The 11,191-nt window shown below is 40.7% G+C and overlaps 1 long non-coding RNA gene across 1 annotated transcript; it reads right to left on the bottom strand.

The window, feature by feature from the left end:
• Window positions 1–2,992: 2,992 nt before the first annotated feature.
• Window positions 2,993–3,653, bottom strand: LOC107266199. The gene is made up of 3 exons (XR_001537355.2): window positions 3,410–3,653; window positions 3,163–3,229; window positions 2,993–3,063 (listed from the first exon to the last, which is right to left on the bottom strand). It is a non-coding gene; the product is annotated as an uncharacterized LOC107266199 (long non-coding RNA).
• Between the last annotated feature and the right edge of the window lie 7,538 nt (window positions 3,654–11,191).

Raw genomic sequence — 11,191 nt, 5'->3', positions numbered from 1 at the left:
GGAAAATGTTTACAGAATATATTTAGGCTATGGTCTTGACCGTTATTTATGCGATATATATGCGGATATTCCTGACTCTATGACTCTATGACCCTTCCTAGAAAAGCCCACTAAAAACTCCTTATTCATTTACAAAGAAGTCATCCTCATCCAATCCTGACCTAGTAATTCTTTCACCCTTATGCAGAGTTCCCCCGCCAAAATTCCCAGCACCAATGAATTAATTCCTTTAATTCTCGGTTCTCGGCCATTCTCTTTTTCTTAAAAATTTCTCTAGCCGAACCAATAGTAATAATCCCTAACCCTACTCCATCAATCCACCCCCGCTAACTAACATCCTTAAATTTCTCCAAGACTCACTCTCATTCTTCGCTGATCTATCAGGCAGTTCAGTCGAACACATTTACTTTTCTCCTCTCGCTAATTAGACATTATAATTTATCAGTTTTATTTCAGTTTATTCTAATCCGTTAATTTACTTAGTACCAGTTGACATTGTTCTTCTTTGATTCATAAAATAGCATTATTGTAGAGGTTATTTCTCAGTGCACCATCTGTAATAAATTTGACTCATTTGTTCACTTTACTTCATTCTTATATATATATTGTAACCTATACATCCGAGGATATTCGTATCGCGGTAATAATAAGATCTCGCTAACCCGAATAACCTTAAATATCAAGTAATAACAATTCGTAGGCATCGCGACGCTCAATTCTTCCGCACCTCTCAGGCCCCCTGGCCTACCATTGACGGGTATATAAACGGCGACGTTTCGCGACTCGAGATTCTATCACCTGAACTAGCTAGGTTACCTTTAGTAAAGTAAACGAGCAAACCGTCTCGGGATAATAAGATCTCGCTAACCCGAATAACCTTAAATATCAAGTAATAACAATTCGTAGGCATCGCGACGCTCAATTCTTCCGCACCTCTCAGGCCCCCTGGCCTACCATTGACGGGTATATAAACGGCGACGTTTCGCGACTCGAGATTCTATCACCTGAACTAGCTAGGTTACCTTTAGTAAAGTAAACGAGCAAACCGTCTCGGGAAAGCGGGCAAACCGTCCCACTTGACCATCATTTCTAGAGGTACTTCTACTCTTGTAATCGAGCAAACCGTCTTGGGTATGGAGCAAACCGTCTCTTCTGCCAGATAGAATCAATCTCTGCATTTCAGTTGGGCCGTCACTTTGACACATTTGATCATTGTGCCGTTTCCGCTATACATGCCATCATAACTTTGTTTAAAGACGTGCACAACTAGCTACTTTGCAAATGAGACTTCTCACCTCGCCAAGATAACAACGTTGTTTTTAGATAGGACCACGTCTACCTGTGATCATGAGTTCCCTTGTGGAAAACTGCTCAACAGCACGACGCTCATATTATAACGAGTCAACTCTGTAATCAAATTCCGCTGGTCGGAGGCTGCTTTCAGACATGATTCTATATTTCATTGATACAATCAGAATAAGAGCCAATATACAATCACACGAGATTAGAAGTTTACCTACGATATCCGTTCCCGTCAGACATATCGTATAGGTAAACTGCGTGTAACAACCGTATTGATACAATTGACTGTCCGATTACTAAACTGTTGTATATCTATTTATAATCATTCTTACTTTCTGCTTACGTTTATATCTATTGTTCGCTTACTAACATCCAGCATTCTCTAGGCTGGACCTGCACTAACCTTTCTTGTATTCCGTTGTAGGACAATATATTTTTCTTTTTTAATTTGTAAAACAAAATCTCACTTTCATTTGTTCCGCCTGATATCTTTTCTAAATTCCTAACAATCGATTCTGGCTCGAACCCGCCTTTTTGGCACGATCTGGAAAACCGTATCGTGCGAATAAGGTTACAATATATATGTATGTGTAATTCAAAACATTGCATATGCAGTTTTATAACAAATACTTTATGCAATGACATGTGCGCCTTGCTAGAAACTTCATTGTTTTCCATTTGTCAAATAAAACACATGAAAATCGGGAATGAACTATAGCAATCGTAGAAAAGTAATAGTGAACGGAACCTTTTGAAGAATATGCCGCGAACCCATGAAGGCATACAATGTTGCAAGCAAACTAAAAACATTCCCGCGGCTTCTGCTAGCCTTTTTCAGTTCTTTCTTCTAGTTTGAGAATGTCAGTTCGCTCTGCGTTTTCAAATATAGAGTGAATGAATATAAACGTTTCAAGAATGGAACACGAAAATAAGAAAAAGGAAAGGCAGTACGATTTCTGTGCGTACGGAGAATGTGCAAACGGAAAATTAACGACCAAGTCCAGACTGTACAGGTTTCCTAAGAAGGACGATCCTCGACTGCCAATATGGATCAAAAATACAGGTGAGTTGTTAATATGAACTTTCTATCTGTACACCTATCTAGCATACCTTTTGTCTGTACACTGAATCTTATTAGAGTGAACTTCACACAGTGTCTAATACAGTATTTAAAAGTTCACTGTCAGTAGTTAGAAAATTTCGTTAATATAAGTTGAACTTTACACACAACAAATTTTGTATGTCCTCTGAAAGATCTAGTCTACAGATAAAGGTTCTATTCTCAAAAGTACTATCTCTATAGGCCGGGAGGGAGAATAAAGGGAACACATTATAATTAGAGAAATATATTAATTTATTATTCTAATTCTGGATAAAGTATAACTAAAACCTATCCAGAATTGCCTCCATCATAACGCGCAATGCGCGGTCTGCCCCTTCTGTTGCTGCTGCTGGTGGTGTATTTCGTGTATTGGGACGGCCGTTTTGCCCTCCGCGACCACGATACGGGGCCTGCTGTCCACCGTTGGCCGCCTGCCCCTGCTTGCGGCTCCACCGCCAATTCGGTTTTTATTTCCCATCTGAAAATAGAGCAAAATATATAATAGTATTTAAAGAAAATGTATCATAGTTACTAAACAAAATTTGTACTTACTACCACCACCTCGTCCCTGACTGCCCGGTTTTCCCGTCAGTTCTTTTGGTTCTGTTTGGTTTTTTTTTGTGGCCTGCTCTGCCACCGCGTGCTGCTGCTTCTCGGTTCTACAAACAATACAAAAACACGTTAATACAAATAATTTGAAATGGAATGTCTAAAATAATATATGTACATTAATCACGAACATGTTTTTTTAAACTTACGTCAAATCGCTCTGTTCGAGGAGAGCCGCCAACTTCTCCGTCTCACTCTCCAGGGTTCTTTGTTATTCTGTAAAATAAACCAAACGAATTACATTAAACTTTGTAGATATCCTAAAATTTCAGTATATCCTGCGATGAGGTTTTTGTATTGCAATATACTATTTAAACTGATACATCTCCTCTCTAGAAGATGATGTCGCAAAGGAAAGAGAGGAACTATATACTATTAAAAGGAAACAAGACTTACCATTTTGGTCACACGTCGAAACTATTCTGTCGCGATGCAGCTCGGCGAGCGGCGATCGGGGATCGCGTGAGAGTATGGAAGGGATAGGCGAGACGGCGTGCGGTGGGAGGTGTAGTACACGAGCGCATGGCATGAAGAAGGTGACAGGCAATAGAGCACTTAAAAAAAAGGGATTTTTTAAAATTTCTTTAAAGAAACTCTTTGAATGTATGATTTACATTTTTTTTCTAGACGTTGACAAATATTTTTTATGTGTGCATAAAATTTATAATGTTTAAATTAAAAATCGATGTGAATCGGCGTGCATTGTAGTATCTGAACTGTTAGTCTGAAATAAAACAAAATATTTCGTTGATTCACGAATTTTTGTGTACTATCAATGTATAATTAAATTAAAAAATGCATGATTAAAGAATCTGCGGCGCCTTGAAAAGAAGTAGACATTCATGAAAAAAAAAACTTCATGTTAGATAATAGTAATTTCTACAAACTTGCAGCTGTTTAATTCGAATCTGCCATGCAGGACTCATGCTCTTTTTTTTATTTTTAAACTATCGCAATTGCACTGCTGTTTGATTATTACTAGTTATCATTGTTGCAAAATTTCTAAGATGCAATTATATTGATCATTGAACATGTTCTTTCATTGCGTTCCAGGTAATAAGCGACTGAAAGGGTTATCAGCGTCTACTCTTCGAGTTTGCGGACAATGCGAAGAACACTTTGAACCGAGCTGTTTCATTGATCCGAAGCGCCGTTTGACTCATGATGCGGTTCCAAAGATGTTCATCGAGAATGAAGATGTTTGGCCGGAAACATCAGACGCACATGTCACAAAGGAAGTCGGAGAACTGCATGTGACATTGGAAAGAGACGAGACTCCGGTAAGTTCAATCACGTTTCTAGAACCATTACGTTCGATCGATTCGGATTTAGTAACTCGTGATAATTTCGGTGATCAATTAAGTGATACTCTATTCACTTCGGCGGTCAATACAGCTACTGGTGCATCTACCAGTACTGCCGCGATAGCGGAGTTTTCAGGTACGAAGCATGTTCGCACATATAGGAGAGTCGCAGTAAACTTTTCTGACTCTGAAGATGAAAATTGTGCGTGGAGAAAGATCGAAACGCCGGCGCATTCGACTGTCCCATCCTGCGAACCTTCTACTGTAGAATCTCTGGAAAAAATGACCGGTCGTCTTAATGAACAGATTGCAAATCTTAAAAAATGTAAAGCAGCTCTAAAACGAAAAGAGTCTGTGAGCCGCCAAAAGATTGCATTACTGCAGCGAAAACTGCCACGAGCTTCGACAAAAAACGCGCGCCTCAGGAGTAAGGCTAAAAAAGAGTCTATCGACGACTTCCTCGATCGGCACAAGTGCAGAGAACCCGCGGCCAGAACAATGGTAAAACTCCAGTTGCATCGCAAGAAGGCTCATTACTCCGAAGAGGAAAAAGAAAAGGCATCGGCGTATATGCGTTTGAGGAATGCAGGTTGCTCATTTCCTTCGGAGAGTAGCGTACGCAACTGGATTTCGGAAGTTGATATTAAACCCGGATTTTGCGATTTCATCTTCAGAAAATTAGCCGATAAAATCTCGATTCTCCCGCTCGAAAATCGTGTGTGCGCGTTGAAATTCGACGAAATGACAATCAAAACATTCGAAGAATATTCTGAGAAGTTTGATTGTATCGAGGGCCTTGTCGACCTCGGTTCTCTTGGCCGCAAAGACGAACGTGCTCGATACGTCTTTTTATTTTGCGTCGATAGCATCAATGCAAAAAATCCTTGGCGTCAATCATTAGCATATTTTCTTACGGAAACCGGAATGAAGGCTTTCCATATTTACGAATTGCTAAAAGGATGTTTATGTAGATTGTCCGCTGCAGGAGCTGAAGTAGTGCTTATAACTTGTGACCAGGGTCCATCGAATCAAAGTCTTTTTGGCTCGTACCTTAAAGTATCAGCGAAAAAGCCTTTTTTTACGATTGGAGAAAAACAATTCTTCGCTTCTTTCGATTTCCCGCACCTTATTAAACGGCTGTTGAGCACTCCCCGTACGCATAAGGTGTTATATTGCAAGGGGGAGGTAATGGTCAATTATCAGGACTTTGTCGATGCGTGGGAGTATGATAATTGCTGCAGCACTTCTAATCTGCTCTCCCACATCACGAAAGCGCATTTGCATCCGTCGTCCTTTGAGGCGCTGAATGTCAAACGTACCTTTCAAATGTTGAGCCATAAATTTGCCGCAGCCATATTAACCGCGGGTAATGATCCGAAAGGGTTGAAGAGTAATACGTGGTGTGATATACACCATGTGCGTTAGGTGCGAGTGAGCGAGCACGATGCGAATCACGCAACAATAGCTCGATTGCCGCGTAGGCCAACTCTGCGAAGCAGTAAGTCTCTGGCCGGCCTGGAGGCAAGTAGCGCTCAGGAATCCGTCTTTGTTTACCTGCTGTACCTCACATTATAACTGCCTTATCAGATATATATAACTTTTATAATTAGCCGAGTCTGCTGTTGCATCTATCTCCCACACATCCTGACACAAACACATCCGCACCACCTCTCAGTACATTACAACTTGGCGACGAGGATATTAAGTGAAATTTTAGTGCGTGTAATTGAGTGACGGGTAACGTTAGAAGAGTTTCGTTAAATAAGAGGGCATTTAACGAAAGTGTGTAACCAGAGTGTAGAGTGCTCCACCGTGTAGCTATCCGTGGCATAGTTAATGGAGAACAAGCCAAAGACGGGCTGGATCCAGAAGCTTAATAAGCAACAAATAATCCAGGAGTTAGCCACAAGAAAAGTAGACTTTGAAGAAACTGAGAATTTTGACGTTCTTCGTGAAAAGCTTAGGGAAACCATTAAGAGAGAAGAACCAACGGATACGGCCAGAGAAGAAGAATCCACACAAGCAAGTGATAATAAGGCAGATACTGTCGAGCAAAATATCCCATCAGGAAATTCAAGTAGTGATTCTGATTGGGAGGACAGCATGGCGGAAAGTATTGAAATTAATTTTAGCTTAGAACGAGATGATTGGGAAACGTTTGTGGAACAACTAGAATTTTATTTCATCGAGAAAAATATCACTGATGACAAAAAAAAGGGTAAGCTCGCTAATGACGCGAGTAGATCAAGAATCATTCAAATTAATCAAACAGCTGATTTTGCCGGAAAAAATAAGCGATAAAAAGTTCGATGAAATTGTGAAAGTAGTTTCTGGACATTTCAAACCAGCACCATCAGAAGTGATGGAAAGGTGCAATTTCCGTTTAGCGAGACAAGAGGCTAACGAAAGAATCGCCGATTTTGTTGTAAGACTAAAAAAACTAGCCTTAAACTACAAATTTACAGATGTGAGTATAGAACTGCGAGACCAGCTGCTGTGCGGTATACGCAATAAGGATATAAGAGTTAAGCTGTTTAGTGAAAAAGACTTAACATATGAAAATGCTTTTCAAATAGCGACTTCGTTCGAATCGGCGATCAAGAACGCAACGGCATCATTGAACGCGTTGGAAAATAAACAACAAAAAGATGAGGTGTATAAAATTCGAAATGAAAGGCAAGGCTACAAAAATAATAAAACGATGGGTATGAAGAAAAAATTCAAATGCTACAGTTGCGGAGAAGAAGACCATATAAGCAAGGAGTGTAAGTTCAGAGATTATACATGCAACCGCTGCGGCAAGAAGGGCCACATAGTGAAAGCATGCTGGAGCAAGGGTATCGAGAAGAACGCCCAGAAAGCCGTAAACAAGGTCGACGAGGACATATCATCCGACAGCGACACGGCGTATTCAAGATCATCGCACAGAGAAGACTTTTACCATTTACAGTTAAGTAAAACCGCGTGCGATGATGATAGAAACCGGGCGAAAGCGATTAGTACACCGAGTGTAAACACAGCTACCGACAGAAAAAACGTAAGTAGTAGCGCTTCGAATGAGTGTTACGGAATTGAGTGTACAGACACGAAGCCAATATTTCTGAATATGAAGGTAAACGGTCAGAATTTAAAACTTGAAATCGATACGGGTTCTTTCAAAACAATATTTTCGGAGGAATTTCACAAAAAATATTTCAAGAATATTATCCTATCGGCAGCTGATGTCAAACTAAACGCTTATGGAGGAGTACCACTGAAAGCGGTTGGTAAACTAACAAATTTGCAGGTTAGCTACGAGAACTTGACAAAAAAATTAAATTGCGTAAAATTATATTGACATATACTCTCCACTGGATACATCGGGGGTGGTAGCAGAGGGAACGTAGAATGTCCCGAAGCTGCTGCTGTGATTCAGTCAAGCACAGTGGTAGCCAGAGCGTTCGACCGATCAGAGGGAATGTTCGAAAACCCCCTCGAACATGACAGAGACGACGAAATGATCGAGGTCCAAGATGAGGCAGAGATGTTGCAGTATGAAAGTGAAGAGGTCGAAACAGTGATGGAATCCAAGGAACTTCATGAAAGCACGCAATCTGTTTATGAGCAGAATGCTGTCAACTTTTTCGCAGGATACGTAGCTCAGCGCCACATGCGCAACCATCCGTGCGACAATTGTCGCAACGACATATTGAAAACACCAATGAACGAACGTTCTTCTACTGAGATGTACACCGAATTTCGGGAGTACGAACATGAAGATGAAGAAGCTCCAACGGTGACATGGCTTAGTCGACCAACTGAAAAGTTTGAAAGTATAATGGGCGTTCAACTTGAAGCTTTCGGTCGATTGTGGAAGAAACACTGGGTGTGCAACGGCATTTTGAATAATCTTGCAGGAGGGATTATACAGGAAACTAGCCAGCCGCATTCTGACTGGTTTGACGAACATTACGAGTGCCGAGAGCATCGTGTAAAGCTTGTAACGTAATTTTTGGAGATCCTCCGCGGCCGTTTCCCCAGGGCATCGGGCGACAGCTGGGCACCACATCCTTAACTCGGGCAGGAGGTTCCTCTCCTGCCCTTAACCGTATCAAAACTACCTCCGTCCACTCTACAGCCCTTTGCCCATCTCCAGCGGGGCGCCGGTATCTCACCCGGGCTTCTGCCGGTCCGTGGAGCCGTCTCCGTCGGGTAATCTCCTCTGCCGGGCAACTTGGTACGTCGAGACTATATCCCCACGGCAGATTCGAGCACCTCGACCTCAACTAAACACTGACACAATCTTACGAGAGCCTTGACATAACTGTACGAATCAACCCGAGAGCGTAGCTTCTGAGCAGGGTGGCGACTTGAAGAGAACCAGAAATCGAGAACGTCATCTGTATCGGTAACAGGAGCCGCCTTGGGACCGTGATTCGATAAATCACGTCACAAGCTATTGCACTTCTTGATTAAAGTGAAGTTGTTCGCACAAACAAAGTTCAATAATCGAGCAGACCGTGTAAAAAGAACAGATAATATTTATTATAAATGCAAAAAATTAAACAAAATTAAAGGTATTTGATTTATCGTTCCTGACTCTTGTCAGAGACTCTCTGAGTTGCGATATGATTAAGCCTAATTCACGAACCTGGGCATTAATACCAGAGACTTTTTAAGCTGCGACTCGTGTGTTTCTATCTAATTATTAGTAATAAAATAATGAAATTAAACAAAATTAAAGGTATTTGGATTCGATAAATCACGTCACAAGCTATTGCACTTCTTGATTAAAGTGAAGTTGTTCGCACAAACAAAGTTCAATAATCGAGCAGACCGTGTAAAAAGAACAGATAATATTTATTATAAATGCAAAAAATTAAACAAAATTAAAGGTATTTGATTTATCGTTCCTGACTCTTGTCAGAGACTCTCTGAGTTGCGATATGATTAAGCCTAATTCACGAACCTGGGCATTAATACCAGAGACTTTTTAAGCTGCGACTCGTGTGTTTCTATCTAATTATTAGTAATAAAATAATGGAACGTACCCTGACTTCTGTCAGAGGCTCTTTTAGCTGCGTTCCAATGTAGATTTGTTTACGAAGTCGTTCCCCGGGGTCTCTCGGAGGCTTTTCAAGTTGCGCTTCGTTCATTTATCGTCCTTCTCGTGGTGCCCCCCGAAAACGAGTGCACTTATCATATTCATCAAACATATAGACGGGCATTGGAAGCTTTACCGCATTTTTATACCAGAGACTTTTTAAGCTGCGACTCGTGTGTTTCTATCTAATTATTAGTAATAAAATAATGGAACGTACCCTGACTTCTGTCAGAGGCTCTTTTAGCTGCGTTCCAATGTAGATTTGTTTACGAAGTCGTTCCCCGGGGTCTCTCGGAGGCTTTTCAAGTTGCGCTTCGTTCATTTATCGTCCTTCTCGTGGTGCCCCCCGAAAACGAGTGCACTTATCATATTCATCAAACATATAGACGGGCATTGGAAGCTTTACCGCATTTTTAATTGCAAAATTAGTGTAACCATCATAATGTCTACTGTTCAATGAAGATCGGTGCACTCGGCTAAACAATCAACACAAATTATTACTACTTTGGTGTATATTTGTAGAAATACAATAAAGCTAATACTACAGTTTTATATGAACGAATAGGAATTTTATACATGAAAGCTGACCCGATCTCGCATCATTTGCACCCCCATTCGATCGATGCAACGTCGGATCATCAAGGAGTAATGCCACTTTAGCAGCTCAAAAAAATATATAAAATTAGGAACAATTATTATTAGAAAATATCATGTGCAATATAAAGTCTGTTAAGATGAATTTATTATACATGATTTTAAGAGTATACAGAAATTTTTTATTTCATTTTTTTTTGAAATAGTGGCATACCCAACAAACCCTCTTGTTCAAAACAGTGTTCTCCGGTCAAACAAATCACTTCTTCGAAGTTTAACCCGAAAAAAAAAAATATATTTTTCAGTTATGTATAAGAATAGCTAGAGAAATACGTAGGGAAATTAAGAAAGTACGTCTAAAATCAAAGTTCTGATTAGACCTTCTGCAGCTATTCTTATATAGAATTGAAAGTTATTTGGATGTTTGTTTCAGGTCAAACCTCCAAAAAGTAATTCGTCCAGCCGCAGAACACTGTTATGAACAAAAGGTTTTGTTGGATAAGATGCGAAGTCACCATTTTGAAAAAAAAAAATATAGTATACTCTTAAAATCATGTACACTGAGCGTCATTAATAGGTCCATCTTTTAGTGCAGTGAGGTAATAGAGGAGACTGGGCGGTGCCTGCTCGCGTACCTCTGCCTGTGCGTGCAACGCAGAGAGCACTACGGTACGAGTGAGATGCCAGAGCGTCGCTCGGTGCATCCTTGTTGCACAGCACAAGTTTAAGGGATACGGCGATACGGCCCCTCATTCGCAATAGGGAGCTTGGTGGGGCATTTTCTCCTATGTTGTCAACCAGGCTAGCTAGCGCCAATGTCCCACCAAGCTCCCAGGTACGACTCAGTGGGACTCATGCATTGCCGTTTCACTCCCACTCATGCGTTTGAACAGGACGCACCGTACGACGCTTTCGCGTCTCGCTCGCACCATAGCGCTAGTTGCGTTTCACGCACCTATCCTGGTACATACGTCCGTCAAACAGTCACTGTCCACTCTTTTCTCTTATCTCACCGCACTGCATCAACAAGCTGGACAACATTAATGACGTTCAGTGTACAACCAATTCATCTAAATAGACTTTATATTACATATGCTATTTTTCAATAATGATTGACCACTATTTTTTTTTTTTGAGCCGTTAAAATGGCATTACCTCTTAAAAAAATTAAACAAAAAAGAAATGAAGAGAAAAAAC

Source organism: Cephus cinctus, unplaced genomic scaffold (genome assembly GCF_000341935.2).
Source record: "Cephus cinctus unplaced genomic scaffold, Ccin1 Ccin1_scaffold0304, whole genome shotgun sequence".
NCBI lineage: Eukaryota > Metazoa > Arthropoda > Insecta > Hymenoptera > Cephidae > Cephus > Cephus cinctus.
The sequence above is the reverse complement of the archived record's forward strand: the minus strand, read 5'-3'. Positions and strand labels throughout refer to the sequence as shown.